The 12,096-nt window shown below is 36.2% G+C and overlaps 1 pseudogene; it reads left to right on the forward strand.

Annotated features, from left to right (window-relative positions):
* The first annotated feature begins 879 nt into the window (after window positions 1–879).
* LOC120151004 lies at window positions 880–8,702 on the forward strand (annotated as a pseudogene).
* The last annotated feature ends 3,394 nt before the right edge of the window (window positions 8,703–12,096 follow it).

Here is a 12,096-nt window from a genome sequence, read left to right on the forward strand (position 1 = left end):
GAGTCAAATCAAAATAAATTGAGTCAAAAAAATTAATTTTTTGAGTCGAGTTGAATTTTTCTCTCATTCTTACTTTCGTATAGTTTTTCCCATATTATCTATCAATCCACATGCTACCTTCTTTTTTTTAGGCTCAAAATCCACATGCCAATCAGTAAAAAGGAGCTTACAAATATTGTACCATTATCGTTAATGTTATATAACAAAAAATTCGACAAGACATAGCTAACTTTCCAACCTAATTTTGATACACTATGACTTAATAACATAGATTTTTATCCTTGGTTTATGCAAATTGAGTGCGTAAGTAAAACAAGTAATCAAGAAATTAGCTATAACACACGCGCGCGCGAAAGAAGAGCCTTCTTACTCCGACTAAGTCAATACGAGCATTTTTTTTTTGGTTAAAACTGATATATTATTTATTGATCAATCAATCTACATTAAGTACTGTAAAGATTTATTATGGGGTGATCATTCTAATTTAATATTTTTTCGTTCACATTGTGAAGATTCGAACTCCTGACATTATTTAAAAAAATTAATATCTCTTATTAGATCAATTGATTAATGGCTCAACATTTTAATAAGCGGCGTGGCCGGCGTCTGGAAACTATAAAGTAGGCTAATTGAATGAATTGGGTGTTGGTGTCGACCTCCAACTACTCGGACCCCCCCTCCCTCATCACAACTGCCCATATTTATACGTTAAATATAATATTTGTCTTTGTAAACGTTCATTATTCGTTTTTTCATTAAGTTTTTCTTTTTTTAATGAAAAACTATTGGCTTTCCTTGTTGTTTTCTTGGACCTCAACCACAGTTTTTTCATGCTACATAAAGCCAATCAACAGCTTCATCAATATCATTGCCAATTGCCATCTTTTTCTTTCTCTGCTAAATTTCTTCCTATGGTCATGGGGGCACACCGGTGTAATTTTCCGCCTATTTCGAAATGTAGCACCGAGGGGAGGTTGAATCAGACCGTTGCTGCAGATTTAGATGGAACCCTTCTCGTATCATCAAGTGCTTTCCCTTATTTCATGCTAATTGCTCTTGAAGCTGGCAGTCTTATATGAGCACTCGTTCTCTTAGCATCCATTCCGTTCGTGTATTTTACATACGTGTTTGTATCTGAATCTGTAGCCATTAGCACATTCATTTCATCTCCTGTGTCGGGTTAAAAATAAGAGATATCGAGCTCGTTTCGAGGTCTGTGTTGCCGAAGTTTTATGCCGACGATGTTCATCCCAAGACTTGGAGAGTTTCCAGCTCCTTTGGGAAAAGATACATTATTACTGCGACTCCTAGAATCATGGTGGAACCATTTGTGAAGACATATTTAGGTGCTGACAAGGTTATTGGAACCGAGCTGAAAGTGACGAAATCAGGCAGGGCGACCGGTTTCACCATTAAACCAGGAGTTCTCGTTGGTGAACACAAAAGTGATGCCATCTTGAAGGAATTTGGCACAGATTTGCCAGATTTAGGCATCGGAGACAGAGAAACCGACCATGGTTTCATGTCATTATGCAAGGTTCGGTCTCATTAACTAACCCTCACACCCTCTTTTACTGTCATAATTGAGACATAAGATTAACTTTGTCCTTGCAGTAGGGTTGGTGGGAGTATTTATGATCCATAAAATGTCCCGTTATGTCTTTCCCTTCCTTTAGAGAACTGCTGGCCTCTTTTTAGCTAACAAAATTTAAATTATAGTCCACAAGTTTCCCTAATTGTCAACCACAACATGGAATTTCTCAATTTTCAGGCCATTCTTTTACTAGAGTCAACTTTTACATGCCCTACTCGTTATCCTTGTGAGCAGGGATGGATTGAAGAGATACTGACAGGGGCGGTTACCCCTCTTGACTATTTTAAATTCTCATATAATTTAGTTATTTTCAATTGATAATTTGTTTCACATCTAAAATTTTATAAGTTCATCCCTCTTAACATAAAATCATGCTTCCATCCTTGCTTGTGATGTTCAAACATAATAATTTACCTTTTGTGTGTGCAGGAAGGATACATGGTGCCAAGAACCAAATGCGAGCCATTACCAAGAACCAATCTTCTGTTGTGAATTAGGATCGAATAGTAGAGAATTTTTTAGGGATTTAAGAAATTTAGAAGAATAGGATACAGAAAACTTGCAATTTCATTCATTAGATTCCCCTTGGTACAATTTATATATTAACAAGTACCAGCTGCCTAACAAAATAATTGCCTATATGCTGACTCACCATTTCCCACCTATTTCCTGATATTATCTAACAGACCAACCCAACATAAAAGCCCACATCCATAGCTTAAATTGGATTAAGTCTAGATAGGTCCACTATGCCATTCACCCACCTAAACCAACCCATATCTCCTTACCCTTTATCCATCTCCTGTCTCCATTTCAATTCCCAATTCCTTAGATATCGTATAAATCCCTAGCCCCCTTTCAATCCCTAATTTCACTCTATCTCCTCCCAAATTTGACTGATGCTTCCCTAATTCCTTTCTTTGAGATTTCCCCAAATCAATTTCTCTAAACCCTAAACCACCTTCCATCATGACAATACCCCCTCCATCAGACGATCCTTGTCCCTAAGGATCAAAATCAGTAAACTGATTTTTTAGTACTGTAGCATCTTCCCATGTAGCATTTGTGGGAGTCATGTTCGTCCACTGGATAAGGAACTGATGTACTGCTTGATTGTTTCGTTTTACCAATCTTCGATTCAGAACCATGGCTGGGTAAACTTTTAGTTGGCCGTCCGATGCAATTTCCAGAGGATTTATCGAGGTAAATCCATGTTTCCCTACTCTTTTCTTAAGTAATCTCACATGAAACACCGGATGTAACTTTGATTCTGGTGGTAAGTCAAGTTTATATGCAACTTGATCGATTCTCTTCTGTATTTTGTAAGGACCAAAAAACCTAGCAGCAAGTTTCAGATTTTTCCTCAATGCAGAGATGTATGTCGATACGGTTAAAGTTTGAGGTAAACCTCTTCACCTTCCTGAAATTCCCTGTGAGTGTGTTTCTTATCCACCATTTGTTTCATCCTATTGCTTGCCTTGAGTAGCAGTTCTCGTAGAAATATATTCAATTGATCCCTGTGTTGCATTATATTCTGCACTGTATCTACTCTCGATTCTCCTGACCAATTTAAATTAGGAGGCTTATACCCATATAATGCCTTAAATGGGGTCATCTGTAAAGCTGTATGGTAATTAGTGATATACCACAACTCAGCCCGTGGTAGTAACTTTGACCAAGAACTTAGCTTAAGAAAACACATACTTCTTAGATACTGCTCCAAACAATGGTTGAGTCTTTCACTCTGACCATCTGTTTCTGGATGATAGGCAGTACTAAAATAAGTAGTTGTCCCTACCTGTTTAAGTAACTCATGCCAAAACAAACTGGTAAAAGACTCATCTATATCAGAAATAGCAACTTTAGGAGAACCATGCAACTTATAAACCTGATCAAGATATATTTTAGCAACCTCCACCACTGTGTAGGGATGAGATAAAGGCAAAAAATGAGCATATTTGGTAAATTTATCAATCACCACCAGAATACACTTGTACTTTGTTGAAGGTGGTAACCCTTCAATAAAGTCCATTGTTATCACCTCCCAAGCATTATTTGGAACTGGAATAGGTTGTAATAACCCAGGCTTAGGAATATGCTCAATTTTAGTCCTTTAACAAATATCACACTGCTTAATGTGGTCTTGAGTCATAATCTTCATTCTTGGCCAGAAAAAATAAGATTTAATTATGTGATATGTAGCTTGAATACCTGAGTGTCCTCCTTGTGGAGAATCATGTAAAGCCTCAATTATCTTCTGTCTAAGGTCTCTTGTACCTCCAATATAGATTCTATTTTGAAAATATAATACTCCTTTAGTTAACTTCCAGTCTACCATATTGTCTGGTTGAAGAACCAGAATGCGAATTTTTTCTTAAGCTATGACATCAGCTTCATAACTTTTTTCAATATCATTTACCCAAGTAAGAGTTATAAATGTGACTCCCATCTGTAAAAATTCACCAGAATCAATCTGCTACCTAGAAAGTGCATCTGCCACTTTATTAGATTTACCTTTCCTATACTGAATGGTATAGTCCAGCCCAAGTAACTTTGTAAGACCTTTCTTCTGTATAACAGTTGTTAATTTATGTTGTAGGAGATGTTTTAAGGGTTCATGGTTTGTTTTGATCACAAAAGACACATTCTCTAAATAATGTCTCCAGTGAGATACTGCCATCAAAATAGCTAAATATTTCTTTTCATAGATAGAAAGATCTGCATGCTTAGGACCCAAAGCCTACTCAAATAAGCTATAGGTCTGCCTGCCTGAGATAAAACAACCCCAATTCCATTTGAGCTAGCATCAGTCTCCAAAAAAAATTCTGTTCAAAATTAGGTAAAGCCAAAACTGGAGTTTCACACATAACAACCTTTAATTTTTCAAAAGCTACTTTGGCTTCTGTAAACCAATGAAATCCATCTTTTTCAGTATATTTGTTAAGGGTTTACTCAACTCTCCATACCCTCTAATAAATTTTCTATAGTACCCTGTAAGACCCAAGAACCCTATCAAAGCCTTTAGGTTCTTAGGTAGAGGCCATTGTTGCATAGCTTTAATTTTATCCGGATCAGTTGCCACTCCTTTGGCTGAAATGAGATGCCCCAAATACTCTACTTGCTACTGCCCAAAAAAACATTTACTCTTTTTTGCATATAACTTATTCTTCAACAAAATTTCCAACACAATTCTCAAATGTTGTTTGTGTTCTGCCAGACTAAAACTGTAAATCAGAATATCATCAAAAAATACAAGAACAAACTTCCTTAAATAAGCTCCAAACAGATCATTCATCAAAGCTTGAAAAAGTAGCTGGGGCATTAGTAAGTCCAAAAGGCATAACCTTAAATTCATAATGCCCTTGGTGAGTCCTAAAAGCAGTTTTAGGAATATCTTCATCTTTAATCATGATTTGCCAATAACCAGATCTTAAATCAATCTTTGAAAAGAAAGTAGCACCATGTAGTTCATCTAATAGGTCTTCTACTATAGGGATAGGAAATTTATTCTTAACTGTAGCAGAGTTAAGTTGTCTATAATCTACACAGAATCTCCAAGTTCCATCCTTCTTTTTAATAAGCAAACAAAGAGAAGCAAAAGGGCTTTTACTCACTTGTATAATAGAAGAGGATAACATTTCAGCAACATGCTTTTCCACTTCAGTCTTATGATGATAAGGAAATCTATAGGGCCTTAAATTGACTGGTTGTGTTCCTTGTTTCAAAACAATAGCATGATCATGTTTTCTCCTAAGAGGCATCCCTTTTGGTTCCTCAAATACTTCCTTAAACTCTGCCAATAATTCTTGTAGATGTAGAGGAATGAAACTGTCATGTACTTCAGCATTTAATAAATACATTTCTCCAATCAATTCAGTATCTTTTTCTACCAACTTCTGAAATTTTTCACCTGTTATGGGTCTGATTATTGGTAATTTTTTAGTACCTCTAATCACAACAGTTTTCCCTTCCTTCTCAAATCTAATGTTTTTTCCTTAAAATCCATCAATATAGGGCTAAATTCCTCCATCCACTCTCTACCCCCAATACCATATCACTGCCTCCCAAGGATAATACTCGGAAATCATGCTGAAATTCATAGCCTTGCATTTTCCAACTCACCTTATTGCTTCTGGCAGTACTAAACAACTTCTCACCATTAGCTACTGTTATAACCAATGGCTTAGTATTAACTACCTCTACTCCTTTTTTAGCCCATTTAGGAGTCACAAAACTATGGGTGCCTCCACTATCAATCAGTACATTAATTGGTTTGCCCCTGATGGACCCTTGAATTCTCAAAGTAGTATGCCCCACATTTCCTGTAATAACATTAATAGAGATTTCCAAGGCTTCCTTTGCTATTTCCTCCACTTCATCAGATTCTCCTTCAATCAACTCCTGTTCAGTAGATTCTTCTGCTTCTTCCATGCAATTTAACTGTTTATCTTTGCACTGGTATCCATGAGCAAACTTTTCCCCACATTTGAAACACAAATTATGTGCCCTCCTATATTCTACCAAACTCTGCTTTGTATTGATACTAGGAGGAACTGTCTTGGGTAGGAAACCTTTAATTCCACTGCCTTGTGGACTATTTGAAGATGTGTAAGAAAATTTTTTGTTAGAAGCTTTATACTTCTTCCCTTCAATCTCATTAGCTAGTTCATACAATTTTGCTTGTCTGTAGGCTTCAGATAATTTCTTGGGCTCTAACACCTTCACTTTATGTTTTAATTCTTCCTTGAGACCACTGATGAAACTGGAAACAAAGTAATCTTCTCCCAAATGCATATTCTGTTGCAGCAAGTAAGGTCTTAGCTCCTCAAACCTTTCTTGATATTCCTCTACACTCCCTTTCTGCATCAATTTATTAAATTCTTCAATAATATCTGAATAGTTTCTATCACAAAACCTATGACACAAATCAGCCTCAAATTCATGCCAAGTTACTCTATGCTTCTGCATAATATAGCCATCAAACCAAGTCTCAGCTTTTCCCATTAAATACATTGCAGCCACATCCACTTTGTGTTCTTCCGGAACTCCCAAGAGATTAAAATACTTTTTGCATTTTCTAACCCATCCTATGGAATTACTGCCATCAAACATCTGTAACTCTAATTTAGGTCGAGGTAGAATAGGTCCTGAACTCCCAAATAAACCCTTACTGTCCCCTTTAACCTCACTCGAACTACCCATAATATTTTCTTCTTTCACTTTCTGATTAAAAGGTAAAGGATCAGTAAACCCCACAGGTTTAGAAGCTAATATCCCCGGTTCATTAGGTTGAAAAGTATACTTCTCATGCTCACTAAGAACCGTGACTAAGCATGGTTGCTTACATTCCCCTTTGTTTTGTTGTGCAGTTGTTGGTGGTTGGCTTTTGACTGGCTGAGGTAAGTCTTTTTCCTCAGCTGCTTGATTGACCAGCTGTAGGATTCTCTGCAAATAACCCATGTTTTCCGTCATTCCTGCTTCCAAGGTTTGTATCCTTCCTTCCAGCTCTGCCCTTTGCTCGACCCACCAAGATGGTAAGGTCTCTTCCTTCACTTCTACTGCTTGTTCTGGTACCTCAATGGTTCCAGTCTTCTGTATTTTTCTTGTCTTTCCCAGCGTGAAAAAATAATTTTGGATCTCAAACTCAGCTCTGATTACCAATTTGTTGTGAATTAGGATTGAATTGTAGAGAATTTTTTAGGGATTTAAGAAATTTAGAAGAATAGGATATAAAAAACCTGTAATTTCATTCATTAGATCCCCCAAAAGGGTTTGGTACAATTTATATATTAACAAGTACCAGCTGCCTAACAAAATAATTAACTATATGATGACTCACCATTTCCCACCTATTTCCTGACCAACCCAACATAAAAGCCCACATCCATAGCTTAAATTGGATTAAGTCTAGATAGGCCCACTATGCCATTCACCCACCTAAACCAACCCATATCTCCTTACCCTTTATCCATCTCTTGTCTCCATTTCAATTCCCAATTCCTCAGATATCGTATCAATCCCTAACCCCCTTTCAATCCCTAATTTCACTCTATCTCCTCCCAAATTCGACTGATGCTTCCCTAATTCCTCTCTTTGAGATTTTCCTAAATTAATTTCTCTAAACCCTAAACCACCTTCTATCGTGACATCTTCTAAGCCCTGTTATATTTCATGAAGGACGTCTGGTACAAAGACCAACCCCCTTGGCTGCCCTATTGACCTTTCTATGGTTACTTATTGGCTTCATCCTCTCTTTACTAAGGGTCTATCTCAACATCCCTTTGCCTGAGAGAATTGCTTGGTACAACTACAAGATCCTAGGAATCAAATTGATTGTTAAGGGTACCCCTCCACCTGCACCTAAGAAAGGCCAAAGTGGTGTCCTCTTTGTTTGTAACCATAGAACGGTTTTATACCCTGTGGTGACAGCAGTCGCCTTAGGTCGAAAAATTAGTTGTGTTACTTATAGTATCAGCAAGTTCACTAAGATTATTTCCCCCATTAGAGTTGTTGCTTTATCGAGGGAAAGAGAGAAAGATGCAGCTAACATCAAGCGCCTTCTCGAAGAAGGCGATTTGGTTATATGCCCCGAAGGGACTACCTGCAGAGTGCCATTTCTACTGAGATTCAGTGCATTATTTTCTGAACTAACTAAATGAATCGTGCGGTCGCGATCAACGCAAAGCAAACAGTTTTTCACGGAACAACTATCCGGGGATACAAATTGTTGGATCCTTACTTTGTGTTCATGAACCCGATTCTAACTTACGAGATCACCTTCTTGAACCAGCTACCGGAAGAGCTGACTTGCAATGGTGGAAAGCCTGCGATTGAAGTTGCAAACTACATACAAAGGGTGCTTGGTGGCATATTGGGGTTCGAGTGCACCAATTTGACAAGAAAGGACAAGTATGCTATGCTTGCGGGAACGGATGGCCGTGTTCCATCGAAGAAGGAAAAATAACAAGAAAAGCAAAAGGCTTAAGAAATAAAAAAACAGGGATCAGATTTCAGAGCCAAAATCATTTATATTCATTTTGTCTATTTGTTTTTCATTATGTTAAAACTTTGTGTCTTAACAAATAAAAATTGATTGTGATGCTAATTATGTATATTTTGCTTCTGTTTTGATACATATATACAAATGTTTAATGCGTTAAGTCAAATGCGTTAAGTCAAAGGTTTATCTGACTGGTGGTGTAGAGAGGGGTTTTATAGGAATGTTGAGAGAGTAAAACTTGGTTGCATGTTGCTTTAGTTAGTGAACTGATCATTATAATTTTCAATAAAGATATTAATATGTGTTTTTGTACCTCCATCAAAGGTCCTCTGAATATCATTTTCGCGTCTCGAAGTCTCCGGCCAACCTCTCTACAGTCAAGATCCCGAGAGAATATCTAAAACACTCAACACTAATTGGAAAGTTACAAATTATTGACAACACCTCTGACAGGTCCACGTGATTCATCAGAGTCAAATTTATCGTCAACTAATCTTATCTACTAAACTTGCTATAACCTACAAGTAATCATAATAATTTTATAACCGACACCAACTCCAAGAGTCATTATAAAAACTCTTGACCAAGATTGAGAAAAGAGATGAGATCACTTCTTCGTTATTCATATCTTAACTGCCTCTTGTGGAGATTGAATATTTTACACCGATTAACAATTGTCCTTTCACTGATTGTGACTTTTCGCCCAAATCAGAAGAGTTTTTCTTTTTTTTTTCCCTATTTTTAATGGACCAATCTCCATTTAAGATGACTAATAACTTGAAAGTAGTAAAGAGCATGAACAATTCATGGAATAATCTGTGGACTGGATTGGATCATGAATGGTCCATCCTGGCAAAGGTGAGCATTGACCAATCCCAATCTTCATTTATAGACTAACGGTCAAAGCATGTTATTGAGAACATTTCTATATTGTATTTAATTATTGTCGTGACATGTAATGCGTCACCAAAGTGATGATGTGACATGAGCAATATCATAAAAAATGATGGCGCGGCATGTGCCACGCCACCTAAAGCAATGATGTAGCACATGCCACATAGCCAATGAAGCACAACTGAAAATAACATATCAACAATATATGTTGATCGTTAGTCAACTAACGGTTTTTATCTAACATGGATTATTTTGACCAAAAATTAAAACATTAAGGACTAAAATACTTCAAAAAAAGAATAGTAGCCAAAGAGACCTTTGTGCAAGCGTTGAGATGAATTTTATTATTTATGCCAAAAAGATATAGGCTCATATTTAAATTTATAGTGTTGATGTTACTGTCCGATACGATCCAAGTTGATATCTTAGGTTCATTTTATAGCATGTCGAATTTAGAGTGTTAACCTCTCTATCTATTTATTATATTGAATACAAACCATTTCTCTCTTATACATACATTCCATTCTTATAGTTTATATGATACATGAAATTCAAATCTGAATTTTAAAATCAAAGTTCTCAAACCGAGCATCTAGTTGTTTAAATGAATGAACATGTCAGTAGTGAAGAGTGGTCGAAGAGCTTGACCATTAGGCCTGCTACTTTAAATTACAAGCTCCCCAAATTTGAAAAAAGAATTTCAGGATCTTGATTGGCAATTTCTATTAATGTCTCTCGACAGAGTGAGGATTCAAGATTTTCGAACTCTGATGAATGCCTATACTTGAAACGAAATGTTACCAAACTATAGAAAACAAGGTTTACTGCAACTAGAACAACTAATGTCCTGTAATAACTGTCCAAACGACTCATGTTTAAGGTGTCATGTATGGATTCATTGTGGCAGGAACCTGTTGTTTGAAGAAACTCACTACGCTTAGTTCGAAAATGCCATCAAGGGCTCCGAGTAACACAAACTGAGGTATCAAATGAGCAATTGACAGAGGAATTTCAGCGTCATGCTTGACAAATAAACCATGTCTCTTGACCACGTTTAATCTCTGAGTCTCAACTTTTGCAGCAGTTATACAACAAACGGTGGCTAAAATCATGGAAATACCGACGCCGATTGGGGGATGATACTTGCTTGACGATCCAAAACTCGAGAAAAAATAACTGTAGTCTGACTTAGAAATATCTTGCGCTTCAAGTGGTTTGCTTGAGAGATTAAATAAGTGTGGCGGATAAGAGCCCGCATATAAAGAAGAATGAACACATACAAAGGTAATACCGATACTCTTTAGATAATTATTGATACATATCAGGTAAATATCCATACTGATATAAAGATATCAAAATTAAAACGTTTATTTAATTTCGAAACTTAAAATGATACTGATATCCAAAGGGAGTATCGATACTCTTAGATGAGTATCGGTATCGATGTGGGATATCAATATCAAGGGTAATTATTGTTTGAAAAAGTATCAATACCCATGACTTGGTATTGATACCAATAGTGAGAAAAATGTTAGTGGACCTTGTTATCAATAGAGACTCAAGAGTGAGGAGTCTAGTAATGTTGTAATCGAATAATAAACTTAAAAGTGAGAACTTGACTAAATGTGTTTGATAAACATAAAAAAAATATGATATGAGATTTCTTAAGACTTATGTCTTCACTTTATATTTAGAAAACAATGGGGACACTTACGATGAATTATTTGAATATCTTAAATATTGTGTTGTGACACTTGAGAATGCTAGCTTAATGATGTTCTAATATTACGTGACTTAAAATTTATCCGGAGTACTATAAAGGAAGAGTCTAGTCAAGTGTACGTTTTTGATGCACATGTGATCTAGGTCTCACACAAAGTACTTGACAATGTGAGTCGTTGGATTTATGTTCCTGATGCATGTGTAACATGAGTCTCATCTAAAATATCATTGTTAGTAGACTACAAAGATGTAAGATATCAAGACTATGTGACATCGGGCTACTCATGATGTCTACTTGTGTATTAGGGATTGTGATGCATTTTTTTATATTGCTTTTTAATTATACTTATTGGCATGCTCATATGATGAATGAATGTAGTATGGTAGAGTTATTTGTAAGACACTAAGTACGTTAACTCATTGAAATGTATTTTTGTTCATAGGTTCTTAGGTGGAGTTCTAGGAGCACATCGTTAAGATAGAGTTTCAATTGTTCATGTCATCAGAGTATGTCTTGGATTATTGTAGAGGTCATGTGATTTTCATTGACCTTATGTTTATGAGTTTATACTAGCCATAACTCTATTTTGTTAAACTTGTTATTTATACTCGATTTTTAATATTTGTATCCTCATATTTTGTAAACTTAACTTATAATATTTATTTTGAGTATGATGATCATGTTTTATAATTTGGATAAATAATTTCTAAAAAAATAATTAGTTAATTTGGTGATTCTTTGTTACACTGGAATCCTCTTGATTTGAAGCGAGCAAATTAGGATGTTAAAATAACATCAGGCCCCGAACTGGGAGCAGATGAGAAGGGCATGTTTCGTTAAAGCAAGCCCAAAACAGTTTCACATGCCCGTCTCTTGCACTCATAG

Source organism: Hibiscus syriacus, unplaced genomic scaffold (assembly GCF_006381635.1).
Source record: "Hibiscus syriacus cultivar Baekdansim isolate YM2019G1 unplaced genomic scaffold, ASM638163v2 tig00111027_pilon, whole genome shotgun sequence".
In the NCBI taxonomy this organism is placed as follows: domain Eukaryota; kingdom Viridiplantae; phylum Streptophyta; class Magnoliopsida; order Malvales; family Malvaceae; genus Hibiscus; species Hibiscus syriacus.